The sequence below is a fragment of the Herpailurus yagouaroundi genome, unplaced genomic scaffold (assembly GCF_014898765.1).
Source record: "Herpailurus yagouaroundi ecotype Mexico unplaced genomic scaffold, PumYag 186, whole genome shotgun sequence".
Taxonomy (NCBI): domain Eukaryota; kingdom Metazoa; phylum Chordata; class Mammalia; order Carnivora; family Felidae; genus Herpailurus; species Herpailurus yagouaroundi.
The window spans coordinates 84797-101761 of NW_024412417.1; the positions used below are offsets into that span (position 1 = coordinate 84797).

The following is a 16965-nucleotide window of genomic DNA, read 5'->3' on the forward strand; positions in this document are numbered from 1 at the left end:
CCTCTACCTCTACCTCTACCTCTACCTCTACCTCTACCTCTACCTCTGTCTATATTTATATATCTTCCTTATAGTTGTGCTTCCTTTGGCCCAGGATGGGAAGATGGAGGGGAGGCTGCTACTCTCCACCACTTCCCATGTGCCTCTACCCTGTACTCAATCCCAGTTGTTGAAGCTGCTCCTGTCCCCTACTGGGCATATGAGAGCTCTTGTTACTGGATTTTATACCTTGTGCCTGCGTGTCTATAAACTTTGTACAAAAAGCAAGCCCCAGTGTGTGGTAGCTGCTCTCCATATGCATGTGGTCAGTCACTTGGTGTCTGTCTGATATTTCTTCTCTGAGAATAGATACAGTATGTTGGTATATTATTCTGGAATTTTTTTATCACAAGTAAAAGAAAATTTAGTAACAAAGAGGGATGATGTCACTTTGATGTAACATCTAAATTCTTAGATGTAGGATTTTTTATGCCTAGTAGACTACATATGTTCCATAAGGCAGGAGATTTACCTTATTGCTTCCTACCCCTAGACATTTGTCATAGAGGTCAATGTTTTGAACTGAATTACACTCTTATGTTCAGTAGAAATAACTATCTTCTTCATGCCTAAAATATATATACATATATGGGTTTTTTACCTGTGTTGATTAGGAGGATAGGTACATATTTATAGTGTGTAATTTTTATTTATTTATTTTTTTAGTATTGTCTAGAGAGCTAATAATTTTTAAACATTTTTTTAAAGCAACTGTTGGTTTGACATTCCAATTTTCTTCCCGAACTGTATGCTTTGAGGATTGTTTTCCTTATCAAAGTACTTTATGATCAGTCAGCTCTTTTGTTTAAAGTTAAATTTACTTGGTTATAAACAGAGTAATATGGTTTAAAAGGAAATATATGTTCTCCTAAGTTTCAGACAAACAAACAAACATGAGGTTACATGTTTGCAACTGCATTTTCTTATGTGACCAATTCTTGTAATTTCAGGCAAAAACCTTTATAAACATGTCTGAATTGGAAATATAAGACACAAAGTTTTGATGCATATGCATTTGTGCATTTGTAGAAGAATAGTGTTAATCAGACAATTAGCTTTGTGACTGGGATATAGAGTTTAATATTTATTAGTGATTAATATTACTAATATATAACCATTTAGTCTCAAATATGGATGTAGTTATACTAACTATATACTTTTTACACTTACGGAGATTATAACTCATAAATAGGTTTTAGCTTAAACTTCATTTAAAAATTTTTTAAAAAATATTTATTTTTGAGAGAGACACAGACAGACAGAGCACAAGTGGGGGAGGGGCAGAGAGAGAGGGAGACACAGAATCTGAAGCAGGCTCCAGGCACTGAGCTGTCAGCACAGAGCCTGATGTGGGGCTCAAACACATGAAATGTGAGATCATGACCTGAGCCGAAGTTGGATGCCTAACAGACTGAGCCACGCAGGCACCCCCAGCCCAAAGTTCATTTTTAAGTTGACTATCTAGCATTCATCATTTCCCCGTAGACACAATATTATAGAGTCAGAGGATTGTAGAACAGAAAGTTAAGTCAGAAATCATCTGGTGGAAACTCCTTAACATACAGGTGATTAATTTTGCCTAATTTTCCCAAACTGTATCTTTTAATTTTATGCTTTAATAATAAAAAGGATGAATATTATGCCATTAAAATTATAGTCATCAATAAAAATACAGAAAAATGGCATTTAATAATTGTTTCTTTCTTATTGCTTCAGGTTAAGGTAAAGTACATTAAATTAATGGAGTATTAGAAGTTGATAGAGACAATACAAATTATTTTAAAGCAGCTCCTGGACAAGGTTAAGGCTTTTAGAGTCTATTGATAATGGCTAGTTCTTCATTATAACTATTTTCATTTCAAAATATATTATCTTTTTTTTTCTTAATGAGGGTGTTTTACTAATACATAATAATATGTTGACATACTAGACATAACCATATTTTTTGACATAAAATGAAGATATGAAGAGTTAGGCAATTTTTATTTTTAAGGAATTAAAGTGTGGATAAGAAGGGAGACAAAAAGAACTTTGAAAATATGGTTTATGATAGATAAAGGAAATTAACCAAGCTGCGATTTCACATTTATCAGGAATGAAATCAATTTTTATTTTGAACAGTTTCTACTGTTCAAATGACCACAATTTGCACTGTCAATCCAGTGGTGGCAGAAAAGGTAGGCAGAGATAGACTGAATCTTGCATTTATTTTATAGGCTGTGAACACCTTGGAAGCTTGTAATTTAGGGTGTACTTATTAATGTTATTTTACCCAAAGTGCATGCGCTTATCTTCAACTGTCTAGAGCAAGATTCTCTACCTGAGGCATTACCTTTCCCAGGGGCATATAAACGTGGACTGGGAGATGACACTTATAATAAATGGGTAGGAACTAGGCATTGTAAACAGTGTAGTGTGCAGTAAAATCCTGCACATTGTTCTATCCAAATGTCAATAACCCTCTGTGATGTTGTATTTTATAATAAGAAATATATATTTGGTCTGGTTTCTGGCAGGGAGCTCCTAAAACTGTTGAAATTTCCTAAATGATAGGGTGATAAAGGTGTCTGTTGTTATGTTAATGAGGTGGTAGTTGAGGCCACCAAGGGATTGGTTTTGAAGGAAGACCAACCACGTGTTTAAAAAGTTCAAACTTTCAGTTCCACCCCATGACCTCCTGGGAGGGGCTAGAGTTTGAATCAATTGTTAATGGCCAGTGATTTAATCAGTAATGACTATGTAATGAAGCTTCCATAAAAACCCAGAAGCATGGGGTTTGGGAGCTTCTGGGCTGGTTAACATGTGGTGGTGCTGATTAAATGCTGTGCCTGGAGAGGGTATGGAAGCCTTGTACCCCTTACCATATATCTTGCCCAATGCATTTGTTCCATCTGGATGTTCATCTGAATCCTTTATCACAGACTTTTATAATAATCCAATAAACATAAGTACAGTTGATCCTTGAACAACACAGGTTTGAGCTGCATGGGAAAACTTACGTGGTTTTTCTTCAGGTTTTATTTAAATTCTAGTTAGTTCATATATAGTGTAATATTAGTTTCAGATGTAGAATTTAGTGATTCATCACTTACATATAACACCCAGTGCTCATCATAACACATGCCCTCCTTAATACCCATCACTATTTAACCCATCCTTCAACCACCTCCCCTCCAGTAACCCTCAATTTGTTCTCTATAGTTGTGTCTGTTTCCTGGTTTGCCTCTCTCTATTTTTCCCCCTTATGTTCATCAGTTTTGTTTCTTAAACTCATCTGAATGAGATCATACAGCTTTTGTCTTTCTCTGATTTATTTCACTTAGCATAATACTCTAGCTCCATCCATGTTGTTGCAAATGGCAAAATTTCATTCTTTTTGATGGATATATATTCCATTATATATATATATTTTTTTACCACATCTTCTTTATCCATTCATCAGTTGATGGACTCTTGGGCTCTTTCCATAATTTGCCTATTGTTGATAATGCTGCTATAAACATCAGGGTGCATGTGCCCCTTCAAATCATGATGTTTGTATCCTTTGGGTAAATACCTAGTAGTGTAATTGCTGTATTGGAGGGTAGTTCTATTTTTAACTCTTTGAGAACCTCCATACTCTTTTTAAAGTGGCTGCACTAGTTTGCATTTCCACCAACAGTGTAGAGTGTTCCCCTTTCTTTGCATCCTTGCCAACACCTGTTGTTTGCTATGTTGTTCATTTTAGCCATTGTGACAGGTGTGAGGTAGTAATTCATTGTAGTTTTGATTTGCATTTGATGATGAATGATGTTAAGCATCTTTTCAAGTGTCTGTTAGCCATCTATATGTCTTCTTTGGAAAAATGTCTATTTATGTCTTCTGTCCATTTTTAACTGGATTATTAATATTTTGTGTGTTGAGTTTTATAAGTTCTTTATATATTTTGGATACTAACCCTTTATCAGATATGTCATTTGCAAATATATTCTCCCATTCTGAAAGTTTTCTTTTAGCTTTATTTGATGATTTCCTTTACTGTGCAGAAGTTTTTTTTATCTTGATAAAGGTCCAATAGTTTATTCTTGCTTTTGTTTCCCTTGCCTCAGGAGATGTATCTAGTAAGTTGCTATGGCTGGTGTCAAAGTGGTTACTACCTGTGTTATCCCCTAGGATTTTTTTGTTTCCCAACTTACATTTAGTTCTTTCATCTATTTTGAATTTATTTTTGTGTATGTTATAAGAAAATAGTCCAATTGCATTATTTTGCCTGTTGATGTCCAGTTTGTCCAACACCATTTGTTGAAGAGATATTCTTTTCCCCATTGGATATTCTTTCCTGCTTTGTCAAAGATTAGTTAACCATATAATAGTGGGTCCATTTCTGGTTTTCAATTCTTTTCCATTGATTTATGTGTCTGTTTTTGTGCCAGTACCATACTGTTTTGATGACTACAGCTTCATAATATAACTTGAAGTGTGGAATTGTGATGCCTCCAGCTTTGCTTTCCTTTTTCAAGATTACTTTGGCTATTTAGGGTCTTTTGTGGTTCCATAACATTTTAGGATAGTTAGTTCTAGCTCTGTGAAAAATGCTGTTGGTATTTTGATACAGGTTGCGTTAAATGTGTGTATTGCTTCCAATAGTATAGACATTTTAGCAATATTTGTTGTTCCACTCCATGAACATGGAATATTATTCCATTTCTTTGTGTCATCTTCAATTCCTTTCATCAGTGTTATATTGTTTTTAGAGTACAGACATTTTACCTCTTTGGTGAGATTTATTCCTAGGTATCTTATGGGTTTTGGTGAAGTTGTAAAAGGAGTTGATTCCTTTATTTCTCTTTCTGCTTCTTTGTTATTAGTGTATAGAAATGCAATAGATTTATGTATGTTGATTTTGTATCTTGTGACTTTTCTGAATTCATGTATCAATTCTAGCAATTTTTTGGTGGGGTCTTTTGGGTTTTCATATAGAGTATCACGTCATTTGCAAATAGTGAAAGTTTGGGTTCTTTCTTGCTGATTTGGATGGATACCTTTTAATTCTTTTTTGTTGTCTGATTGCGGAGGCTAAGACCTCCAGTACTATGTTAAATAACAATGGTGAGAGTGGACATCTTGGTCTTGTTCTGACTGTAGAGGAAAAGCTCTCAGTTTTTTCCCATTGAGGATGATATTGGCTGTGGGTTTTTTGCATATAGCTTTTATGACATTGACATATGTTCTCTCTGTCCCTACTTTGTGGATATTTTATCATGAATGGATGTTGTACTTTGTCAAATGCTTTTTATGCATCTATTGAGAGGATCATATGGTTCTTACCTTTCTTTTATTAATGTGATGTATCATGTTGATTGTTTTATGAATATTGAACCACCCTTACAGCCCAGGAATAAGTTGCACTTGATCATGATGAATGATTCTTTAATGGACAGTTGGATTCAATTTGTTGGTATTTAATTGAGAAGTTTTGCATCCATATTCATCAAGGATATTGACCTGTAGTTCCCTTTTTTTTTTTTTTAATTTTTTTTTTCAACGTTTATTTATTTTTGGGACAGAGAGAGACAGAGCATGAACGGGGGAGGGGCAGAGAGAGAGGGAGACACAGAATCGGAAACAGGCTCCAGGCTCTGAGCCATCAGCCCAGAGCCTGACACGGGGCTCGAACTCACGGACAGCGAGATCGTGACCTGGCTGAAGTTGGACGCTTAACCGACTGCGCCACCCAGGCACCCCATGTAGTTCCCTTTTTAGTGGAGTCTTTGGTTTTGGAATCAGGGCAATGCTGGCTGCATAGAATAAGTTTGGAAGTTTTCCTTACATTTCTGTTTCTTGGAACAGTTTGAGAAGAATAGGTATTAGGTCATTAAATGTTTGATAGAATTCTTCTGGGAAGCCATCTGGCCTTGGACTTTTATTTGTTGGGAGATTTTTTATTGTGATTCAATTTCTTTTCTGTTTATCGATCTGTTCAAGTTTTCTATTTCTTCTTGCTTCAGTTTTGGTAGTGTATATGTTTCTAGGAATGTATCCATTTCTTCCAGATTGTCCACTTTGTTCTACCTGTGTTCTTCTCCTGTGAAAATTTTCATAATATTTTGTTATAATTGTGTGCATTTCTGTAGTATTGGTTGTTATTTCTCCTCTCTTATTTGTGATTTTACTTGTTTGGGTCCTTTCTGGATAGAGGTTTATAAATTTTATTAATTTTTTCAAAGAACCAGCATCTGGTTTCATTGATCTGTTTTTTTTGTTGTTGTTTTTTGTTTAGTTCCTATGTCATTGATTTCTGCTCTAATCTTTATTATTTCCTTTCTGCTGACTTTAGGCTTCATTTATTGTTCTTTTTCTAGCTCCTTTAGGTGTAATGTTAGGTTGTTTATTTGAGATTTTTCTTGCTTCTTGAAGTGGATCTGTATTGCTATATACTTCCCTCTTCTGGCTGCTTTTGCTGCATCACAGAGGTTTTGGACTTGTGTTTTCATTTTCATTTGTTACCATGTATTTTAAATTTCTTCTTTAATTTCCTGGGTCACCCATTCTTTAGTAGCATGTTGTTTAACGTCCATGTATTTGTGATTTTTCCAAATTTTTTCTTGTGGTTGATTTCAAGTTTCATTGCATTGTGGTCTGAAATGATACATGGTATGATCTCAATCTTTTTATACTTGTTGAGGGTTGATATGTGACCTAGTATGGGATCTATTCTGGAGAATGTCCCCTGTGCTGCTTTAGGATGAAATTTTCTGAATATATCTGTTAAGTCCATCTGGTCCAGTGTTTCCTTGTTGATTTTCTGCTTAGATGATCTATCCATTGCTGTAAGTGGGGCGTTAAATTCCCAATGACTATTGCATTATTATCAACTAATTCCTTTATGCTTGTCATAAATTGTTTTATATATTTAGGTGCTTTGATGTGGGGGGCAAAGATACTTACAATTGTTAGATCTTGCTGGATAGTACTCTTTATTATGATGTACTGCCATTCTTCATCTTTTGTTACAGTCTTTGGTTTCAAATCTAGTTAGTCTGTTATAAGTATTAGTCTGGTTCCTTTTGATGTCTATTTGCATGGTAAATCTGTCTTCATCCCCTCTTTGAATCTATAGGTGTCTTTAGGCCTAAATTAGTCTCTTGTAGCACATACATGGGTCTTTTTTGCTTGTTTGTTTGGTTTTTATCCATTCTAACACCCTATGTCTTTTGATTGGAGCATTTGGTCCATTTACATTGAGTAATTATTGATAGAGATGTATTTAGTGACATTTTATTACTTGTTTTGTCATTGTATCTGGAGATTTTCTGTTTCTTTGTAGTGTTTGTCACTTTTTGTCTTTCCTTTCCACTCAGAGTCTCCTTTAATATTTCTTGCAGGGCTGGTTTAGTGGTCATGATCTCCTTTAGTTTTTGTTTGGGAAACTCTTTATCTCTCCTTCTATTCTGAGTGATAGCCTTGCTGGATAGAATATTCTTGGCTGTATATTTTTCCCATTCAACACGTTGAATATATCATGCCTCTCCCTTCTGACCTACCAAGTTTCTGTGGAGAGTTATGCAGCTAGTCTTATGGGTCTTCCCTTATAAGTTAGGTACTTATTTTGGGTGCTTTTTCTCCAGCAGTAGGGCAGTGTCCTCATGTCTCTATCCCAGCCAAGCCCACCTACCTCTAAAACTCCATTCTTTGAGCCTTGCTGGTTGGAAAAACTCATGAAAATCAGCTCCTCTCATTTTCCCAGCCAATGGTTTTGGGAAAGTGTTCTCCTTGTCCATATCCCTGTGTGCTCTACTATCTCTTACCTTTCTCTATGACCAGGGCTCCCTCCTCTCCTCAGTACCATGATCTATTTCTTCCTGAAACCATGTCTTGCCACTTCCTACCTTTGTCAGTATGGCCTCTTCTCTCCCTCTAGTTGTGCAGTTTGTTCTGTCAGTTCTCAAGTCAATTTCTTGGGTATTCAGAATGATTTGATAGTTATCTAGCTGTGTTTAAGGGAGGAGGCAAGCCTAGGGTACTCTTACTACACTGCCATCTTAGCTCCTTCTACTTATGTGCATTTTTTTCTGATAAATATAGTACAGTACTTTAAATGCATTTTCCTTATTATTTCCTTTCTTTTCTCTAGCTTATTTTATTGTAAAAAGACAGTTTATAATACATATAACATACAAAATATGTATTGATTGACAGTTTTGTTATCAGCAAGGCTTCTGGTAAACAGTAGCCTATTAGTAGTTAAGTTTTGGGGGAGTCAAAAGTTTTATGTGGATTTTCAGCTGCGTGAGAGAGATTTGGATGGTGGGGGGAGTTGGTCCCCCTAACCCTGTTGTAAGCTTCTATAGGAAATTAGCCAAACCTGAACTTAGAGAGAGTCACAGGAATCTGCCATTGTAGCCAAATTGGACAGAATTGTGGGTAACCTGGGGATCTTCTACACATGATTGGCATCTGAAGTGAGATGGGATCAGTTGTGGGACTGAACCCTTAACTTATGGGATCTGAGATCTCCAGGTACTGTTAGTACCGAGTTGAATTCTCAGACACTCTGCTGGAGTCCCCAAAGTTGCTTGGTATTGTGCGGAAAACCACCTTCCACCCCCCACATGCATTGGAGTTAGGTCCAGGAACTCACACATACATTGGAATTGGGTCCAGGAACCATAATCCTCTTAGTCTCCCATTTCTCACCCACTTAAGGAACTCTGGTCTAGAGAATGTTTCCTTAGATAAACTTCCTCAAGTTAAAGAAGTTGCTATAATCTCTAAGATGTCATTAACCCTCAAATTTCCCTACATCTTGATTTTTTTAAATTTTCTTTTAACTTTTATTATTATTATTTGAGAGATAGAGACAGAGTGTGAGCAAGGGAGGGGCAGAGAGAGAGGGAGACACAGAATCCAAAGCAGACTCCAGGCTCTGAGCTGCCAGAGCAGGGCCCAGTGCAGGGCTCAAACTCACAAACCGTGAGATCATGACCTGAGCTGAAGTCAGAAGCTTCCCCAACTGAGCCACCGAGGCATCCCCTCTTCCCACATCTTGATTTAAGAAACAAATTCATATTCTTATGAAAACCTGCTTCTCATCTCCATTCCTTATCAATATTATCACAATTAGACTGTAAACTACCAGAGTGAAACAACCTTAGGAGTTTGGTTCACCACTGCATTTTTATTGACTATTTTGGTTCATGGCACGCAGTTGCATTCAAAACATATTTACTGAATGTCTATCATTTACTCAGTAATCAAAGCATGCAGATCTTGCAGGCATGTTTTATTCACTTGTTTCTTTATTTCTCCATATGTTATACTTAGATTCTACTGTTCCTTTGTATTACTAATACTTGTTATTTACCTCTTATGTACTACTCAACTCTCACTCTTATTACCTGTCTCCAGGTCTACCACATTTCCAATTGGAGTTCCACTCTCAAATTTCTTCTTAATTTCTCATTGTGTACTACAAATTTCTCATTTATTTCATTCATCTATTTTTAATATATCTCATTTTTTGAGTTTTATATTTACAGAAAAATTGAGTAGAAAGTAGAGTTTCCAAATGCCCTTTACTTCTCTCTCCTAGTTTCCCATATTATTAACATCGTGCTTAATAAGTATGGTATATTTCTTATAATTAATTAGTAAATATTGGTACATTATGGACTAAAGTCCATAATTACAATAAGGTTCACTGGGTTGTACATGGTAGGGTCTTTGACAGATTTTAAGGACGTGTAATTATCATTACAGTATCATACAGAGTATTTTTTGCTCTAAACATCCCTTGTGTTCACCTATTCTTTCATCCTTCCCTAATCCATGGTAACCACTGATATTTTTATTATTTCCATAGTTTTACCCTTTCTAGAATGCCATATACTTGGAAAAATACAGTGTGTAGCCTTTTCAAATTGATTTATTTCTCTTCACTGATGCATTTAATGTTCCTTCTTGTTTTTTCATGACATGATAGCTCATTTCCTTTTGACATTGAAAAATATTCATTGTATGGATGTAATACAGTTTGTTTCTCTATTCAGTTGAAGAATGTTTTGGTTGCTTCCAAGTTTTAGCAATTATGAATAAAGCTGTTATAAATATTCATGTACAGGTGTGTGTGTGTGTGTGTGTGTGTGTGTGTGTGTGTGTGTGAATGTTAAGTTTTCAACTCACCTGGGTAAATACCAAAGAGTGCAGTTGCTGTATTATATGAGTATTGTTAGTTTTGTAAGAAACCACCAAACTGTCTTCCAAAGTGTATATACCACTGTATTTCCATAGCAATGAATGAGAGCTCCTATTGCTTCACAACCTTGACAGGAGTTTGTGTTGTCAGTGTTCTGAATTTTAGCCATTGTAGTAAGTGTGTAGTGATTATCTTGTTATTTTAATTGCATGTTTCTGATGACATATATGGAGAATCTTTTCATATGCTAATGTTCTTCTTTGTGAGGTGTCTGTTCATATCTTGTACCATTTTTAATAGGGTTCTTTGTTTTCTTATTGTTGATTTTTAAGGGTTATTTTTATATTTTGGATACCAATCCTTTATCAAATAGGTGTTTTGCAAATATTTTCTCCCAGCATGTGTATTGTCATTTCATTTACATGATAGTGTCTTTTTGCAAGCAGAAGTTTTAAATGCTAATAAAGTTTAACTTATTAATTTTTCTTTTCATGAATGATATTTTTGATGTGCAATCTAAGAAGCTATTGCCAAACCCAAGGTCACCTAGATTATTTTTCTATGTTATTTTCTACAAGTTTTATACTTATTTCACGTTTAGGTCTGTGATCCATTTTAGGTTAATTTTGTGAAGACTGTAAAGTCTGTGTCCCCCTGCACTTTTTTTTTTTCCAGATAGATGTCCAGTTACAGCATAATTAAAAAAAAAATATATATCCTTGGGGCACCTGGGCGGCTCAGTTAAGCATCCAACTCTTGGTTTTGGCTTAGATCATGATCTCGTGGTTTGTGAGATCAAGCCCCATGTCTGGCTTTGTGCTCAGTGTGGAACCTGCTTGAGATTTTCTCTCTCCCTCTCTCTCTGCCCATCCCCTGCTTGCATGCATGCTCTCTCCCTCTTAAAATAAATAAATAAACTTAAAAAAAGAAAAGAAAAAATAATTACCCTGTCTGTATTGAACTGCCTTTGCTCCTTTGTCAAAGAACATTTGATTGTATACATGTGGGTCTATTTTGAGGCTTGCTATTGTGTTTCATTGATCTTTTTGTCTACTCTTTTTGCCAATATTATTTCCCTGAATGTTTGGGAATTTCTACAAATATGTCTTCAAATTTAATTTCTTATTCAACTCTCTCTAATTTGATCTTTAACATGTTCATTGAGTTCTTCATTTTAATGATTATAATTTTAATTTTGAGAAGTTCTACCAAGTTCTCTTTTCAAATTTGCCTGGTCATTCGTGATAATCTTTTGTTATGGATCATGATTGTTATTCTACCTTTATTTCTACAAATATTTTATATTGTTCTGTATTCTATATCTAACATACCAGGATTATAGTGTTTAACAGTATAAATCTAATGCTCCCTTCATGGTAACTTGTCTTTGCACATAAAATTTCTATGAAAGTTTTGCTTATTCTTAACATATAATAACATAAGACCTAAGTTGTGGATAATTTCCCCCAGGGAGAATTTATAACTGTCTCTTCTTAGAACCAGAGTATACCAAGAAACAGGGATTACTTCATTCTCCTTCAAAAATCTTTCTCCAAAGCAAATTTCTCAAGCTGAGCTACCCTCTTTTTTCCTGGGTCAAGGTACATTTTTCTCTCAGCAGTGCTCTTATCAGTGCCCTCCTCACAACCCTACCCCTTTGTCTGCTTCATGCTCACATCTTAGGTACCTATTCAACTCACTTTAATTTCTTTTTTTTTTTCTTTTGCAATGTGATGGTTTTTGGAGATCTCAATATCTCAATTATTTTCTTCTTGTGAGACCTACAATGCAACAGAAAATTCTTTGTGCATGATATGTGCAACAACAGAGTTCTTCAGAGAATCAAGACTGCCATGATGTAGTAACTGAAGATTTTTCTTTCTAAGATGTGATGTTCTACACTATAAGATGAATGCCAGATATTTTCTCTTTAATAGTTCTCTTCCAATGATGTAAAAGATTCAGACTCATTGGCTAAGTCCTTTTCAATAAAGAAGTCTCTCTCATGGCTAGACAATTTTAGTTTTGACATTAACTTGAGAACTTCATATGTATTTGCTAAAGAAGGATTTAAAGTTGACTCAAATTCTTGTTCTTTTTTCACTGAAAATGGAGTTTATATATCTATATTTTTAATAAAATAAATGTGTTACTATATGCTATATATTCTGTACTTAGATTTATATTAAGTTATTATTTTTACATGGCTAATACATTATAAAAAATGGGCCATGGTTTTGCATTTATTTTTTCGAACTACTACAGTAATCCTAAAGATAGGTAGTTCTTTTCTAGAAATAAATAAATGAGAAGATGAAATAGTTTGTAAAAGATAAACCACAACATCAGGTTACATGCTAATCAGATATTTGTTCTGAAAATAGGGTAAGTAAAATTTTTTGACAGATCAATATCCCTGTAAAAGGTTAGGTTCAGTCTTCAAGTCATATCTTTGCAGTTGGCTTTGTCAAAATAGATCTTTTAATTTTTCTTTAGGAACTTTATGAAAATAAAAAGGGGTTGATCTTTATGATTAATATATCTGCTAATCAATTATAGTGGCATGTGGAACTCCTTTGAAAAACTAGACAAATAATTTTGACGCCATGGAGTCACTCGTAATGAGCTTTATCCATAGATAAGAAAGATGATCAAATGAATTCATAACTAGAGACTACATTTCCAAAATATTTAAAATTAAGTCTGGGGAAAACTGAACTGCATGACATTTTATAGTGGCATTATCTAAAGACTGCTGATTGATTGATCTTTTCATTTAGTAGCCAGGGCATTTTAAATACATTGGCCTTATTATGTAGCATTTTTCTTCTTTCTTTAATTTTGTAATAAAATAATAAAAGCCATTATATACAAAGTAATATATAATAAAATAAATATATACATTATATATAATGTATAATAGTATATTATATCTATATTTTTATGTATGTATATAAAAGGAACTTAATTATAATCAAATTGTACCTCTGCTTTATTCTAGTTTGCAAGAATAACATTCACATTTTTTCAATTTTCATCACATAAATGAATAGATGCTACAATACTTATAAGACAAATTTAGGAAGAAAAAATCTATGAGTGGTTAAATAGATCCAACCTTTATGGCTCGTTTTAACTAATTTAAAATAAAAAATGTAAACTGCCTTAGGGAAGCCACATAAATATAATTAATCAATAAGTATTTTATTAAAAGTATATTCTGTTCCCAGACTTGTAAGCAAAACTGAATGGGATACAGAAGATATAACTAGTTAGGGAAATCTAGCCATTATAGACAAACCCTAAATCCAGTGGTATAACACAACAGAAATTTCTTTCTTTCTCACATCAAGCCCTATAGGGTTATATTTGATTGGTAGGCTGTTCTGGTTTAGGAACTCAGGCCTCTTTCAAACTTTTGTTCTTTCATCTTTGTGGTTTTCAAGTTTAACCTGCTAATTTGCTTCAAGCTGGAAAGGGAAAAGACATAGAGAATCTTTTATACAAGGGTTTTTTGGTGAGATTGGGGGCAGATTTCGATGGGCCTGGTCTGGAAATGGTGCACATCACTCCCACCCTCTCTTCCATGTTCCTTTGGCTAGAACTTAGCCATGTGACTGTATCTAAGTGCAAAAGAAGTTGGGAAATGTAGGTTAGCCCTGTACCCAGGAAGAAAGGGACATGGTTTGTTGTAGCATAGGGAAGTTTTTAAGAGAGATATAAAATAATTGAATATTAAACATTGAATTATTATTATTTAGACATGTATCTATCATTCAGTACATAAGCAAGTAAAGCATATAAAGCTTAAATGACTTTAATACTTTCAATACCTTAATACTTTTTACTTGATATAAACTAGAAAATTTAGTACACAAACAAAGGTCATTTTGATCCCAAGACTAGGGTTCTTTTATTTCTTTTCTTTTTTTTAACATTTATTCATTTTTTGAGAGTGAGAGAGACAGAGCATGAGCAGGGGAGGGGCAGAGAGAGAGGGAAACACATAATCTGAAGCAGGCTCCAGGCTCTGAGCTGTCAGTGCAGGGCCTGACGTGGGGCTCGAACTCACGGACCGCGAGATCATGGCCTGAGCTGAAGTCAGAGGCTCAACCAACTGAGCCACCCAGGTGCCCCATAGGGTTCTTTTATTTCTTATTGTAGGCACAGTCTAGTAGAGGAGGCAAAAAGTAACTACTTGTCATGCAGTTAGGGAACCCTGCCAAGGCCATTAACTGGTACCCCTGTCCCCTGGCCTGGGATAGTGTAATTCATGTAGAAGTAAAATATTATTTTGATTGATTCACACAGTAATTTAAAATTTTTCTAAAGTATGTTACAGTCTTATTCTGCTCAGGCTGACATAATACTGTAGGTTGTCTTAAATAACAGAAATTTATTTCTCACAGATCTAGAAGACGGGAAGTCCAAGATCAAGGTGCCAGTTGTTTCCTTTCTGACTAGAGCTGTCTTCCTAGCGTGCAGATAGCTGCCTTTTTGTCATGTCCTCTTATGGCCTTTACTTGGTGTGTGCATGTGGAGAGAGAGATCTTTCTCTCTTCCCCTTCTTACAAGACCACGAGTCCTAACAGACTAGGTCCCTGCCCTCAAGATCTCATATAACTTTAATTACCTCCTAATAGCTTTATCTCCAGTTACAGTCACATTGGCAGATAGGGCTTCAACATATGAATATGGGGGAGGGGGAGGAACACAATTCAATCTACAGCAGTTGCTAATGTTTAAAAATAAAAATTTCACATGAGAGTTCAAATTTCTGGTTTATGTAAAAATTTTAAAAAATGAAAACCTGTAGGATCTGGCCATTTTAGACTTCTCTTAAGACATGACAGATGAGAGAGAGAGAGAGAGAGAGAGAGAGAGAGAGAGAGAGAGAGAGGTTGTGGCTTTCTCTTTGTGGGCATTATTTCCAGTTTGGCACACACCCCACCTTTTAATACCTACTTGGCTATTGTAAGCATCCTGAAAGTGCTCTAGAGTTCTGGTGTGTAAATCTATAGGTTTTGTATGTATTTCCCCTTCATCTGAGGAAACTGGGGTTTCTCTGCAGGTGAGTTTCCTTGCAGGTGAGCTTCAATAAAGTAGAGAATTTTGTCCATAGAGTGCTTACTCATAGCTTAGGAAATTATGTGGACAGTTTTCAAGTGTCAAATAGTTATTTGGATCCATGGTCTACTTTCTGACTCTGCCATAATTCTTAATCTTTCTGTATCCCTGGATTTCTAATTATATTTATACCATTTCTCCTAATCTACTTCTCTTATGCGTATTTAGAGGCATTTATTTGCATACTTCACATAGTTTTAGACAATAATGCAACCTACTGAACACACAGAACTATATGTTTTTATTTCAAAAGAGACTCAGAATAGGCATATACTGCCAGATTACATTTTGTGATGTAGAGTATACATCATAGCAGCATAGAGCACTTAGGTCCTCATTTTGAAAATTATATCATGCCTAGTTCTAGCATTTGTCTTTTCCATTTCAACCTTCCACATTTTTCACTTCTTGAAGATACTAACTTGGAGACAGATCATAAACACTGGTCCATGTACATCAGCTACCACACCTTGAAAATTCTCAAGGATTAGATGAAGCAGGCAGTTCAGTCATAGACATGGAAAATGACAAGAGTGAAGGTCTTAGCATTTTGATGTAAGCTTCTTAGCCACTCCAAAGATGGTCTGTCCAGATCACAGATTGGAGTAAGGTTCCAAGTCTTATAGCATGGGCTCCGTGTAGACAAAGGAAAGAGGCCATAATTTTGTACTTCATGGGCCTCAATTTCTTTATCTACCAAATGAGGATGATAGGAATATCAGCTGATATAGTTGTGTAAGGATAAATTATACATTACATGTAAACTGCCTAGAATAGTGACTGGCACTTAGTATTAACTAACATGTTTTATTGTTTAGGGAGCAGTGTATCCAAAAAATTAAGACAATGGGTTTTAAAGTCAATATAGTTTTCATTTGTACCCTGTGTCCTCCACTTACTAGTTATATGAATTAAGTTTGTGTTTCTTTATGTGTAGAATGGGCAATAAAGAATAGCAACTTTATCAGGTTGTGTAAATATGTAATGAGACAAAAATAGTGTGAAGATTTTAGCCCAATTGTTTGGCCTATAACAAGCACCTAATGTTTTACAAGTAGATGTGTAAAATAGATGAATGTAGAATGTGAATTCTAAATTGGGGGAAAAAAAGATCTTGGAGAAGCTTCTAATGATATGTGACTGGATTTAAAACATATTAGATTCTTGCTTCATGTATCTCTATAGTGTAAGATTAGGCATGAAAATGCTTAATGTCATATTAAATCAAATTCACTTTGCACTATTTGAGTTAATTAAGTTAAATTAACTTACATAACATTCTTAAAGTATGTAGTATTTGTTTTGTGTAAAGAATTAATATGGCATTTTAGGAAACTTTGGCCAGGAGAAAAAAAGCTGTTATAAATATTTTATAATGTGTTGCTATTATTTACACTGACAATGAAATAAAAGATTTCTCAAGTATTTTTATATTCATTGCCATGAGGCAAATATTGATAAAGATGTTTGTCAGTGTTCGTTTTTAAGTATGATCATTTTTGATAATTATTGAAATAAGCTGTCAAGATGAATGCTTAGCATTTAAAAAAACTGATCAATTTTTCATGGTGGTTGTCAATTGAAAATTGAATGAAGCAGATTTTCTAGAAACAAATGTCATTACC

General features: G+C 34.8%; 1 protein-coding gene across 2 annotated transcripts in view; it reads left to right on the forward strand.

Annotated features, from left to right (window-relative positions):
- The window catches only part of CNBD1 (cyclic nucleotide binding domain containing 1), a 430168-nt gene that overhangs the window by 26672 nt on the left and 386531 nt on the right, over positions 1–16965 (forward strand). The window lies entirely within an intron of this gene.